This window comes from Oryx dammah, unplaced genomic scaffold, assembly GCF_014754425.2.
Source record: "Oryx dammah isolate SB20612 unplaced genomic scaffold, SCBI_Odam_1.1 HiC_scaffold_22, whole genome shotgun sequence".
Taxonomy (NCBI): domain Eukaryota; kingdom Metazoa; phylum Chordata; class Mammalia; order Artiodactyla; family Bovidae; genus Oryx; species Oryx dammah.
The window spans coordinates 15057700-15071182 of NW_024070206.1; the positions used below are offsets into that span (position 1 = coordinate 15057700).

General features: G+C 43.0%; 1 protein-coding gene across 2 annotated transcripts in view; it reads left to right on the forward strand.

The window, feature by feature from the left end:
* Nucleotides 1–2078: 2078 nt before the first annotated feature.
* The window catches only part of HDHD2 (haloacid dehalogenase like hydrolase domain containing 2), a 47055-nt gene continuing 35650 nt past the window's right edge, over nt 2079–13483 (forward strand). The window contains exon 1 of one of the 2 annotated variants that reach the window (XM_040264530.1): nt 2079–2220. The gene's annotated coding sequence lies outside the window, so the exon portion shown is untranslated. Of the gene's footprint in view, nt 2564–13483 lie in introns of both variants that reach the window. The other variant, XM_040264531.1, reaches the window with a different exon arrangement.

Genomic DNA, 13483 nt, shown 5'->3' on the forward strand with positions numbered 1-13483 from the left:
AAGGGTCCCTAGTCCAGGGATCAGAAAGGGTTATGGCTTAAGACACGGCTGACTGCAGCAGTGGACAGAGGGGATATGGGTGTTCTAGCAGTAAATGAGTCCCCAGTCAAGTGTAGAGCAGCAGTTTTGTCAAGGGGTTTCATATGTGTAAATTGATGTCAGACTACTCTTACAAGCTTTTCATTTAGTCGTTTTCATATAGAATGCCTAGGATGACCATCTCTGCACTCAAGGGGTTTAGTTACATCAAAGGGAGATGAGTGGAGACCCCCAACATGTATGGAAAGGAAGCAGTGAGTGAAGTGGTTCTACATATCCCAAGATGTTGCTCCCCTAGGGATAACAGGCAAGACCTGTCTCATCTGTTCCTTAGAGAGGCAGGGCAGGAAACTTGCCAGCATAAAGTTTTGGATTAAGTTTATGCTGGAAAAGAGGGACATTTCTGTCAGTGATAGTGGTTAATAAAAGACAGCAATGAGTGCCAGATGCTATTCAAGTAGTAAAGCAGGAAACTGCTTCAGAGACTGGGTGTTTCAAGGGCAGTATCAAGGAGATGACTTCCGAGATAAATCCAGAATGGGTGAGAAGTGTAACCGGAAAAAAGCTAATTCCATGTTGGATCTGTTCCTTTAACCTTTGTGCTCTGTTGTCTGTGCTTAGTCATGTTGACTCTGAACCTTTGTAAAGGATAGTTGCCCACAGCCTGAAATATATAGTCCATTTTCAAAGGTTCTGCCTCCCAGGCTTGCCATTTCAAGGTATATAGAGATAAAAAGTTGCATAACAGAGAATAACATTTGTCTCAAGTTGGAGGTTTACAGGAACATGATGACCTGATGTGAGAGTTGGACTGTGAAGAAAGCTGAGCGCCGAAGAATTGATGCTTTTGAACTGTGGTGTTGGAGGACCCTTGAGAGTCCCTTGGACTGCAAGGAGATCCTACCAGTCCATCCTAAAGGAGATCAGTCCTGGGCGTTCACTGAAAGGACTGATGCTGAAGCTGAAACTCCAATACTTTGGCCACCTCATGCGAAGAGTTGACTCATTGGAAAAGACTCTGATGCTGGGAGGGATTGGGGGCAGGAGGAGAAGGGGACGACAGAGGATGAGATGGCTAGATGGCATCACCGACTCGATGGACGTGAGTCTGGGTGAACTCCAGGAGATGGTGATGGACAGAGAGGCCTGGCGTGCTGCGATTCATGGGGTCGCAGAGTCGGACTCGACTGAGCGATTGAACTGAACTGATGACCTGACTGAAACAACAAAGGATTATCGCATCCCCTTTTGGGGTCTCCCGAGGCACCAATAAGTTCACAACAGCCCACATCCCCTCTCCTTTCAGAGTAAAATAAGCCTGAATTCTAATTCAGGTAAAACAGTTCTTTGGGACCCCAGTCAGCCACATTCTCGGTCTGCTGGCATTTCAAGTAAAGTCACGACCCCTTCCCCCAACCCCTCTTTTTGCTCTGTTGTGAAGGCTGTCTCACTGACGTGGCAGAGTAAGCGACAACGGCGCAAAGAAAGGTAATAATAACTTGGTTTGACAACACTGCTGTGGAAAGAGAAATTGCCTACTGGACAAAAGAAGTTTTTGTTTTTCCTGCTTAATTCAAGCCCAGCAGGGCCCCCACTTAAAGGGATTAGGTCTCGATAACCACTTACTCGGGAGAAGGCAATGGCACCCCACTCCATTACTCTTGCCTGGAAAATTTCATGGACGGAGGAGCCTGGTGGGCTGCAGTCCATGGGGTCGCTAAGAGTCGGACACGACTGAGCGACTTCACTTTCACGTTTAACTTTCATGCATTGGAGAGGGAAATGGCAACCCACTCCAGTGTTCTTGCCTGGAGAATCCCAGGGATGCGGGAGCCTGGTGGGCTGCCGTCTATGGGGTCGCACAGAGTCGGACACGACTGAAGCGACTTAGCAGCAGCAGCAGCAGCAGCAGCAACCACTTACTCTGTTACAGGGTAACGAGGTAGCACTAGACCGGTTAGCTCGCAAAGGAAACGGGAAAATAACCCAGGGCGGACGGGGCGGAAACGTTTGCGGGGAGGCGGGACTTCCGCCGCAGCCCAGGTCCTGTTTCCGGCGTCGTCAGGACGCTTCCCCGGCGCTCTGGGCGTCCCGGCCAAGGACGCGGTGGAGGGGCACGGCCGAGCTGATTTCTCCGCTAGCCGGGCCTTCGCCTTTGCTGAGAACGGCTCTGCGAGCCCGGTGAGGAGCCGCTGTGGAACGGGCGAGTGCCCGCCCGTCTGGGGGCTTCCTTTCTTTGTGAGGAAGCTGAGGACATAAGCGGTGGCATCTCTAGGCCGCCACCCTCCTGGCGCCCGCACCAACCCGCGCGCTCGCTGGGTGAGGCTCGCCCAGCCCTCTCGGCCGGGACAGCCTTCGATGCGGCGCCGCCCAGCAGCGCTTCCGCCCGGCCTGCTAGCTCTTGGTGAGCGGCTCTGGGGCGTTGGTCGTTCCTTGGAACTTGCCCCTGGACTGTATTTCGAAGCCCGCGTCCCTTCCCGTCTGTCTGGCGTTTGCCAGGCGCTGAACCTCGCGCTGGTGGAGGGTGCGTGATCTGTCCTCAGGAGAAGGAGGAGGGGATCGCGGTTGAGTTAATGCAGAAAGAGCCCTGTTCGTGGAATCATTCCAGTTATAAGAGCTAGAAATAGGAAGATGATTCCAAGCAAAGACGACATAAAGTTGTTGGTATAGTCTAGATGAGAGATGATGATTTCAAAAGCCAAGATAATTTGGGTAACAGTGAAAGGAAGTGAGTGGATTTAAGACTGTACAGGAGGTAGCAGTGGTATGATTTGGCCTTTGACTGATTGGGAGGAAGGCTTGAGACAGTCTGGTGGTTAAATCTACGTTGATGGTGCTGCCATTCACGCATAAGGGTCGCAGGATGAGTAGCTTCTGGAGGATAACAAGAACTTGGGTTGAGAAGCCCCAGGGATATTCAGGGGGAGATATTCTCTGAAGTATCTTGAAAGTTCTTTTGGGGATGAGAGAGAATTTTTACCTTTCTTCTTTGCATCGAATATGTACCAGTATCAATTGATTATGATTCTTTTAAAGTATCTATCACATAACTTGTTCAAGCCATGGGAGATGGTGGGACATGGACTTACATAAGAAACAAGGACCACCTTTGAAGGCTTTGCAGTTTTCTGGAGTGATACTAAGATCTTGCAGTTTATCAAGTACTAACTTGTAGTTGGGATTTGTTGTTCAGTCGCTAAGTCGTGTGGAACTCTGTGACCCCATGGACTGTATAGCATGCCAGGCTCCTCTGTCCTCCCAGTGTTTTTTCAAGTTCATGTCAGTTGAGTTGGTGATGCTATCTAACCATCTCATCCTCACCCACTTCTCCTTTTGTCTTCAATCTTTCCCAGCCTAAGGGTCTTTTCCAGTGATTCAGCTCTTTGCTCCAGGTGGCCAAAGTATTGGAGCTTCAGCAATAGTCCTTCCAATGAATATTCAGGGTTGATTTACCATAGCCTTACCTTTAGTGATGCAGTGTATTTTAAAGAATCCTTTAACTGTCACACGTCTAAATAGAGTCACTTGGAACAAGCTAGTCTTTTGCCTAACAAGTTGCTTCTTCCCCTCTCAGGCAGGTTTATAGTTGGTGCTGTTATTGATGTAATGCTCCATTTCAAGGTCACAGTAAAGATCAGAAATAGAATAACATATGGACATGACTGAGCAACTGAACTGATGAGGACTGTTATAAAAGAAAGGATTTTGCAATGGAATCTTGATTAACCAGAGCTCATAATATCTTTTATTACCTCTGCACTCTCCCCCTTAACCACCCCTCCTCTTGCAGATTCATTATGAAAGACAGAACCAGAGGTTTATTTTAAAATACTTGATGAGGGCTGTTATACTGATGTACATTAATTGGAAAATTTTAGTTTTTTATGACTATTAAATGTATGAGAAATGACTAAAACATAGCAAGACTAGTTTTTATTGCGAAATACGTCATCTACACAAGAGTACGCAAAACACATCAGTTTTAAATAATTTTAAAAAAATGTGTACTCACTGTCTGGGTCAAGAAGACCTTAGAGGCACCCTTGTGCTCCTGGTTTGCATCTCCTGCCCAGCCCCTGCAAGAATCACTGTCTGTCACTCTTGCCTTAATCATTCCCTCCTCGTAGTTTTATCACCTGTGTATGCCATAATACGGCATGTATTCTTTTGTGACTTGCTTCTTTCACTCTATGGAAGATTTTGGAGAGTTACCTAGGATGATGTAGTCATTCATTTCCACCTCCTTTTGCATTCTGTGTTTGAATACACGACAATTTATTTGTCCATTCTGCTGTTGATAGACATTTGTATTGTTTCCAGTACCTGGTTATTGCACAGTGCTGCTTTGGACATTTATCTAAAGGCAGAGTGTGAAAAAATCTCTAGGATTTAATACCTGGGAGTGGAACTGCTGGGTAATAGAGTATGGTGATGCCACATTGGTTCCTAAATGAGTGTTTGGTTTATTCTCTCACTTAGCCAAAAAAGGGAGATGCTTTTGAAAACCTTTGATGTTTTCTGACTTAAATTTTGCCTGTCTTTTTGTTGTTGCAGTCATCTCATTCTGCTTTAAATTTGCATATCCTTGGTTACCAATGAGTTTTTAAAAAATCTTCATTTGTTTATGTGTTCTTTTGTAAAGGATATGTTGATGATTATTCAGTTCAGTTCCATTCAGTCGCTCAGTCATGTGGGACTCTCTGCGACCCCATGGACTGCAGAATTCCAGGCCTCCCTGTCCATCACCAACTCCCAGAGTTTACTCAAACTCCTGTCCATTAAGTCAGTGATACCATCCAATCATCTCATCTTCTGTCATCCCCTTCCCTTCCTGCCTTCAATCTTTCCCAGCATCAGGGTCTTTTCAAATGAGTCAGTTCTTTGTATCAGGTAGCCAAAGTATTGGAGTTTCAGCTTTAGCATCAGTCCTTCCAATGAATATTCAGGACTGATTTCCTTTAGGATGGACTGGTTGGATCTCCTTGCAGTCCAAGGGACTCTCAAAAGTCTTCTCCAACACCACAGTTCAAAAGCATCAATTCTTCTGTGCTCAACTTTCTTTATAGTCCAACTCTCACATCCATACATGACTACTGGAAAAACCATAGCTTTGACTAGATGGACCTTTGTTGACAAAGTAATGTCTCTGCTTTTTAATATGCTGTCTAGGTTGGTCATAACTTTGCATCCAAGGAGTAAGCATCTTTTAATTTCATGGCTGCAGTCACCATCTGCAGTGATTTTGGAGCCCCCAAAAATAAAGTCTGACACTTTCCACTGTTTCCCCATCTATTTCCCATGAAGTGATGGGACCAGATGCCGTGATCTTCGTCTTCTGAATGTTGAGCTTTAAGCCAACTTTTTCACTCCTCTTTCACTTTCATCAAGAGGCTCTTTAGTTCTTCGCTTTCTGCCATAAGGGTGGTGTCATCTGCATATCTGAGGTTACTGATATTTCTCCTGGCAATCTTGATTCCAACTTGTGCTTCATCCAGCCCAGCGTTTCTCATGATGTACTCTGTATATAAGTTAAATAAGCAGGGTGACAATATACAGCCTTGATGTACTTCTTTCCCAGTTTGGAACCAGTCTGTTGTTCCGTGTCCAGTTCTAACTGTTGCTTCCTGACCTGCCTACAGATTTCTCAGGAGGCAGGTCAGGTGATCTGGTATTCCCATCTCTTAAAGAGTTTTCCAGAGTTTCTTGTGGTCCACACAGTCAAAGGCTTTGGCATAGTCAATAAAGAAGAAGTAGATGTTTTTCTGGAACTCTTGCTTTTTCGATGATCCAGCGGATGTTGGCAATTTGATCTCAGGTTCCTCTGCCTTTTCTAAAACCAGATTGAACATCTGGAAGTTCACGGTTCACATACTGTTGAAGCCTGGCTTGGAGAATTTTGAGCATTACTTTGCTAGCGTGTGAGATGAGTACAATTGTGTGGTAGTTTGAGCATTCTTTGGCATTGCCTTTCTTTGGATTGGAATGAAAATTGACCTTCTCCAGTCCTGTGGCCACTGTTGAGTTTTCCAAATTTGCTGGCATATTGAGTGCAGCACTTTCACAGCATCATCTTTTAGGATTTGAAATAGCTCTGGAATTCTATCACCTCCGTTAGCTTTGTTCGTAGTGATGCTTCCTAGGGCCCACTTGACTTCGCATTCCAGGATGGCTGGCTCTAGGCTGGTGATCACACCATTGTGGTTATCTGGGTCGTGAAGGTCTTTTTTGTACAGTTCTTCTGTGTATTCTTGCCACCTCTTCTTAATATCTTCTGCTTCTGTTAGGTCCATACCATTTCTGTCCTTTATTGTGCTCATCTTTCTGTGAAATGTTCCCTTGGTATCTCTAATTTTCTTGAAGAGATCTCTAGACTTTCCCATTCTATTGTTTTCCTCTATTTCTTTGCATTGATCGCTGAGAAGGGCTTTCTTATCTCTCCTTGCTATTCTTTGGAACTCTGCATTCAAATGGGCATATCTTTCCTTTTCTCCCTTGCCTTGCTTCTCTTCTATTCATAGCTATTTGTAAGGCCTCATCAGACAACCGTTTTGCCTTTTTGCATTTCTTTTTCTTGGGGATGGTCTTGATCCCTTCCTCCTGTACAATGTCATGAATCTCTGTCCATAGTTATTCAGGCACTCTGCCTATCAGATCTAATCCCTTGAATCTATTTGTCACTTCCACTGTATAATTCATTTCAGATTTGCTGTTTTGTAAAGGGTATATTGAGATCTTATGCCATTTTTTATGCTATTAACACTTATGCTATTAAGTGTTTATCTTTTTCTTAATATTGATAGCTTATATTTCCTGGACTCTGATCCTTTGTGACATGTGTTGCGAATCTGTTTTTCACTCTGTATATTTCTATTCTCTTTCTCTTTTCACAGTACTGTTGAAATATCTGTTTTTTCCTTTATTCCTTTATGCTTTTCTATCTCAAGAAAGCCATTCCTACCCTCAGATCATGAAGATACTCTCCTATCTAAAAGTTTTACAGTTTTCCCTTAAACATGTAGTTGTTTAATCTTGGGGGGGAAAATGTGTCTGTAGTATGATGATGCACGCCCAGTTGCTAAGTTGTGTCCTACTCTTCGTGATCCCCTGGGCTGTAGCCCTTTAGTCCTCTCTGTCCATGGGATTTTCCAGGCGAGAATACTGAATTGGGTTGCCATTTCCTTCTTCAGGGAATCTTCCCAACCCAGGGCTCAAACCTGAGTCTCTAGCCGCGTCTCCTGCATTGGCAGGCATAGTCTTTACTATGGAGTCATTTGGGACACACTGCATCACATGTAGTGTGATATAGGAGTCTAATTTCATTTTTCTTCTGCTATAGATAGTCATTTTTCTTTCTTCACTGATCTGAAATACTATCTCTGTCATATATCAAGCTTCCACACTGGTTGGGGTTAGGACCCAAAAAGGGTCATTTTTTTGCTTCTCTATTCTGTTCCATTGATCAGTTTGTCTCTTTATTTGCTAATACCACAACATCTTAATTAGTTACAAGACCTCATTAATTGTCTGGATATTAGGAAAAGCAAGGCTCCCATCTTCTTTCTCTTCAATCTTGGCTGAAGTATCTTGGCTATTTGTACTGGTGTGTGTTTTAGAATCAGCTTATCAAGTTCCACAGAACCCTTGTGGGATTTTGATTGGAATTGCTTTAAATCTCCTGGTCATTAAAAAGGAAAGCTTAAAAAAATAAAATAAAATAATAAATAAAAAGGAAAGCTTAAATAATATTCAGTCCTTTAAAAGATATGTCTATATATTTAAGTCTTCTTTGTGTCTTTCTTTTTTTTTTTTTTTTCAATGGAATGCTATGGATTTATTTCACATTTTCAAGGCTATTTATAACATGGACATAACATGGAAAACATTCTTTGTGTCTTTCATTGAGGTTTTGTAATTTTGCCGTGGAAGTGACTCTTGTTAGACTTTCTGGTAACTATATTTTCTGACACTACTGTAAGTGATACCTTTTTTAAAATTAGTTTTCTAGTTGTTTGTGACATAGTGATTTTCCAGTATTAATTGCTACTCTTTTTTACTTTGTTTTAGACTCCTGAATTTTTGTATATACAATCAACTCATCATGAATAATGTTAGTTTTGTTTCTTCTTTCCAATCCTTATACCTTTTTCTTGTATTGCATTAGCTGAGTTATCATTCACAATGTTAACTAGAAGTGGTGGAAGTAACATCCTTGTGTCTTTCCCTGTCTCATTGTTTTTAGTTTATTACTGATACATGATATCATAGTATGAAGTATAAGTTATATACTTATAAGTATATTACTGATAAGTCTAATGTTGGCTATCTGTAGGGGTTGCACAGAGTCGGACATGACTGAAGTGACTTAGCAGCAGCAGCAGCGAATACTCTTTTATCATCTTAAAGAAGTTCCATGGCTCAGTATAGTGGGGATTTCAGTTCTCTCAACACTGCTGTATAGATCCAGTGCAGTTCTAGTCAGAATCCCAGTGGGGAAATTTGGTGTTTGTTTTGATGGAAAATGACAGGCATCAATGTGGATCAATTTCAGAAATACAACGTTGAGCAAAATGTGAAAGCTGAAAAATTATGATTTCATTTTATAGAGTTAAAAGACATTAATTTAAAGCTGTGTGACAAGTAAAAATATTAAGAAAAGCAAGAAAATTATTATCACAAAATTCATTATGTTAATTGCTTCTGGGAGGTAGGAAGGAAATGTAACTAAAGGGGCTCATATAGGAGGCTCGGCAGTATTAGCAGTGTTCTTTCTAATCTTAAACTAGGGGCTGGCTAAACATACAACTTTCATTTTTGTATTACGATTATTATTAGATATGAAAACATCTTGTGCCTTCAGCCTATTTTTAAAAGAGATCTTTTTAAAATTTATTTCCCTCCAGAAGTTGAAAATTTGTAAAAAAAAAAAAATAGTACAATGAAAGCCATATACCTTTCACCACAATTTTCTAATTGTTAATATTTTGCTCTATTTGTTTTATGTCTCTCTCATGCATTGCACTTATTTGTCATGTCTCTCCACATATCTTTAATTTGAAACAGTTCCCCAGTCTCTTCTTTGTCTTTTATGATATTGATTTTTTTTTTTGAAAAGTTCAAGCCAGTTTTATAGAATTTGGAATTGCCATGATTGATTTGTGTTAAACATTTTTGGCAGAAATTCTGCAAAGGCAGAACTACTACAGAGGTCTTCCCAGGAAGCATGTAATGTCAGTTTCTCCCATTATTAAGGGTGTTAATTTAATCATTTGGTTAAGTGCTGGGGTCCAGCCCCGGTGGATCCAGGGTGATTTGAAGGTGGGGATGGAATCGGCGTCCTAGGAAAAAACTTATTTAATTACAGATATAGAGAGAGATTGGAAAATCAGCGGAGAAAAAGAGGCTGAATAACTTGGTTTACATGGAATACCAATCACCACTTACATAGGCCACGGCATCTTTCCGTTCTCCCGAAGGAGAGGAGGCACTGAGGCCTCCCTGGTCCGATCTTAGAAGCCCAGGCAAAATTAGCAGGCTTGGTGAGTACCCACGTACCAGATGGAAATTCAGCCAGAAAAATGGGGAGCAAGAAAGAAACGACACAGGAGAATCAGTCTTTCCAGAAACTGATCCCATTTCTTTATTTTTCAGGTTTGCTTATATACCTTTTGTTATACATAGGGATGAATACAGAGTCACGTGGGGATCAGCAGTCCTGACCTTTATCAAAATCAGGTGCTTCACATAAATGTATAAAAAAAAGGTCTTAGGGGTTTTACATCATCTTCTGGCCATGAGACCTGCTGACATTTTAAGACCTTTTCTTTCTGATAACCAAAAAACTTATTTTTCCAAGGGTGTTTTTTCTTAAACCAGGCACCACCCTCCAAATAAAATTGCATTCCTATAGGGTGAGGGTGTAGTGGGTTACAATCAAGAAAGGAATTTATTTAACCTGAGGTTAACATGATTAATCCTAAAGGTTAATACTTATTTCTCCTGTATGCTACTTATATTCATTATAAGGGCAGGGAATATGGAGATTTAGCAGCAAACATCAGCCCAACAAATAAAAACCCTTCACCAATGTTCCCCTAAAGATCTATTTAGTCTTAAGATACTGATAAAGTTACATTTTTACATAGCAAGGACACAGTGATTTATAACAAAGTACAGTGACCTTAACAAAAGAGAAAATTCATTAACTCAAAAAGTCTAGTATTGCTAACATCAAAAACTACTATATTTCTTTTTCTACATTCCAAATACATTGATTAATATATTCCCAGGTGCCTAAGGATATGGAGGCCTGGCGGCAATCATTGACTCAACAATGAGAAAAAGCCCTATGCTAATTAAGACTTTCAAAATACTCCAAACTCTCTGTGCTGTTTATGGTTGAGAGGTAGTAAACAATCATGTGTGTAGTGGCAGGAGTATGGATAATCCTGTCACACAAGCTAGTCTGCTGGCAGAGAGGTTTGACCTGAGACACCCTTGTCACACCCAGGGCAGGGAATTAGCAGCAATTATTGGCACAACAAATGAAAAACCCTTCACCAATATAATTCCTAACCAACCCACTATACGAATAATTTCTAACTTCCCAAAAGAATCTGCCTTTAGTAAGTTTAAAACATCTCGTGCCTCACAGTTGGGAAGCTGCAAACAATCACATGTGGCCAGACGAACCTGTACAGGCAGGCTAGATAACCTTCAGAGGAGTTCGTAAGTTGAAACACTTTTGTCACGCCCAGGAATTTTTATTGACTTGGAGCTGTAAGTTAACTCCTTCTCCGAGAGAGGTAATGGGGGCCAGCCCCCCGTAAAGTCAGAGGTATAGGTGAGAACATGAAACAGTAAAGTAGATAGACTCTTGTTTTGGGGGTAGATGCTTGGGAACAGGGGGTTTCCTGAGGCTCGATCCACCTTTGCGTATGCAGAAGCCTCCTTCCTCATGACCTTTGCCATGGGCGGAGTTCCTCATGCTGGGGTTATTTGGCCATTTTCTCCACTGTAAAAGTATCTGGAAAGTATCTCATTTGTAGTTAATGGAGAACCTTAATTTGTGGGTGATTATTTGAGCCTGATTGATTAAACATCCTTGAACAGTGTAGGTTTGAACTGCATGGGTCCATATAATTGGATATTTTTCAGTAGTAGATATTACAGTGCTAGACAGTTGGTGGTTGGTTGAATCCAAGGATGTGGAGGAACCCTGGATGTGGAGGGTGAACTGTAAGTTATGCATAAATTAATCCCCGCATTGTTCAAGGGTTAACTACTATTCCCTAACAACTTTTCACCCAGTGGCTGTATTATGTGCTCCTCATTTCTGCTATCTTTTTCTTTTTGGTGCTCAGATTGCCCCAGATTTGGTCAGTTGAATCCCCTGGTTCCCTTGTCCTTTTTGTCCCCCTGTGACCTGGTAAAACATTATCTTCCAGACTTGCCTTGTATTTTCGCTGCCCCAGCCCTGCTTTGTTTAGTGCACATTAGCTGTGGTCATAACTATTGGAGTCTTGTTGCTTCTTGTTCCTTTTAGTGGAGAGTGCTAAGAAATATGTAAATATTTTTAAATCACGAATTCATAATGACACCTCTAATTCTAAACCACACAACAGGGTTCTTCCTGTCCTCCCATTTCATGTTTATAGCTCTTGTCTTCCATTTGATAGCCCTGATTTTTTTCTAAACATCAACAGTACGTACTGATTTACTCAGTCCTACAGTACACACGGAATTATTTTGGAACTCATTCCACTACCATTACCAACAACAAGCCTGCTAAGTTCAAGATTTTCTTGCAGTTCTTTTGTCCTTTGAGTATATCCTATGGCAGGGCTGGAGTCAGCACTCTACAGAAGTTGTCTGTAGTTTGTTTGAATTCCATTTTAGGGCTGGCTTAATTTAAATTTGAATACATAAACCATTAACATGATTCAAAGTCAAAACTCAGCTTGAGCAAGTTAGTAACTTCTCAATCTCTTCCTCTCGGATTGCTGAGAACTTTCAGTGACATAGTAAAGACTACAGAGCGTTTAGCAGAGCGCAGATCACCTATAGTATCCGGTAAATGGGAGCTGTTCTTTCTTTCTCTGTGAATTCCTCCCAGTCACTTCTCACTTAGGCCATGCCTGGGGTGGGGTGGGTGGGCAGGTGGAGGGAAGTACCTGTTAGACAGATGAGTGGGAAAGAACAAGACACATGGATTATGTTCCTGGATTATGTTTATCACTGCCAGGCATTCTCCTTAACTCAGTGAACCCTCTCAGCCCTGCAGGGTCTTCACAAGTGTGTTTCCCCTTATATAGATGAGGAAGTGGAGGCTTGGGATGATGAATGCTCTTCCCCAAGGGTAGGCAGCTGCTCCTGAACCCTGGACCTACCTCACCATTACCCCTGGTGCTGCTTTCCCTGCCTTCTGCATCTCCCTCACTTGGGACCCAGGTTCCAGCTCCCTGAGGGAAGCCCTGATCGGGTTTGGGAAGGAACAGGGCAGGCCTGGAGCCGTCCTGGCTGACAGGTCCCTGGGCCCAGCCGGCACACCATCTCTGCGCCTTCCTGCCTCTGCGTCCGCCTCAGGTCCGGACATGCTGACAGCTGGCCACGTGGGAAATGCACTTTTCTCCAGTTTGCCCAGTGGCAGTCCTCAGTGCTCCTTGATCAGCGGCTGCCGCCACTGGCCAGCAACTGACTGCAGTTCTGGGGTCACTCGGGGTTTATTTTTTATGTTTATTCCTTGTGTGCAGAGATGGCTGACATGGAGTAGGAGGGGTCTGGAAAATAAGAGGAGCTAAGGAGCTAATACCTAGAAGCTGGAGGGAATTCAGGAGTCACCTTTGCCATCCCTCTGCCTGCTGACAGCACTACCCCTAAGGGGGACCAGCATTTAACAGGGTAATGCTGGACAGCCTGGCATACTCCTGGCAGCTTTGGGAGACAGACCCAGCAGGGATTGGCAGGCTACAGAAGACGTGAGAGAAGACGAAATTGGGGTAGAGGGCTGTGTACGTGTTACACTGATACCTTCATCCCACATTGCCCAGCTGTAGGCAGTAAAGCTTGAGGCTTCCTCTTGCCTCCCTGCCCCACATATTGAGGAGAAACTCAGGACCAGAGAAGGCATGTGGCCAAAGTCACACAATGAATTTGAGGCAGACCCAGGACCAACACCCAGGCCCGGTGACCCAAGCTCTCACAGTGCATGTCTGAGGGAGCTAGCTAGGAGAGAGAGATGTGCCCCCATCCACCTGTGTCCCAGGGATGCAGTCAACCACCTGAGAGCTCTTCCTGACTACTTGTATCATCCCCGGGTTCTTACCCGCTTTCCCATCTGCTTCTCACTTTAAAGAAGATGGCTCTTCCAGCTCTGCTGTCTCTTCAGGGCCTGACACAGTAAGTGTTCAGTACACATTCGCCTTTGAAGACACGAGGAATGGGGCAG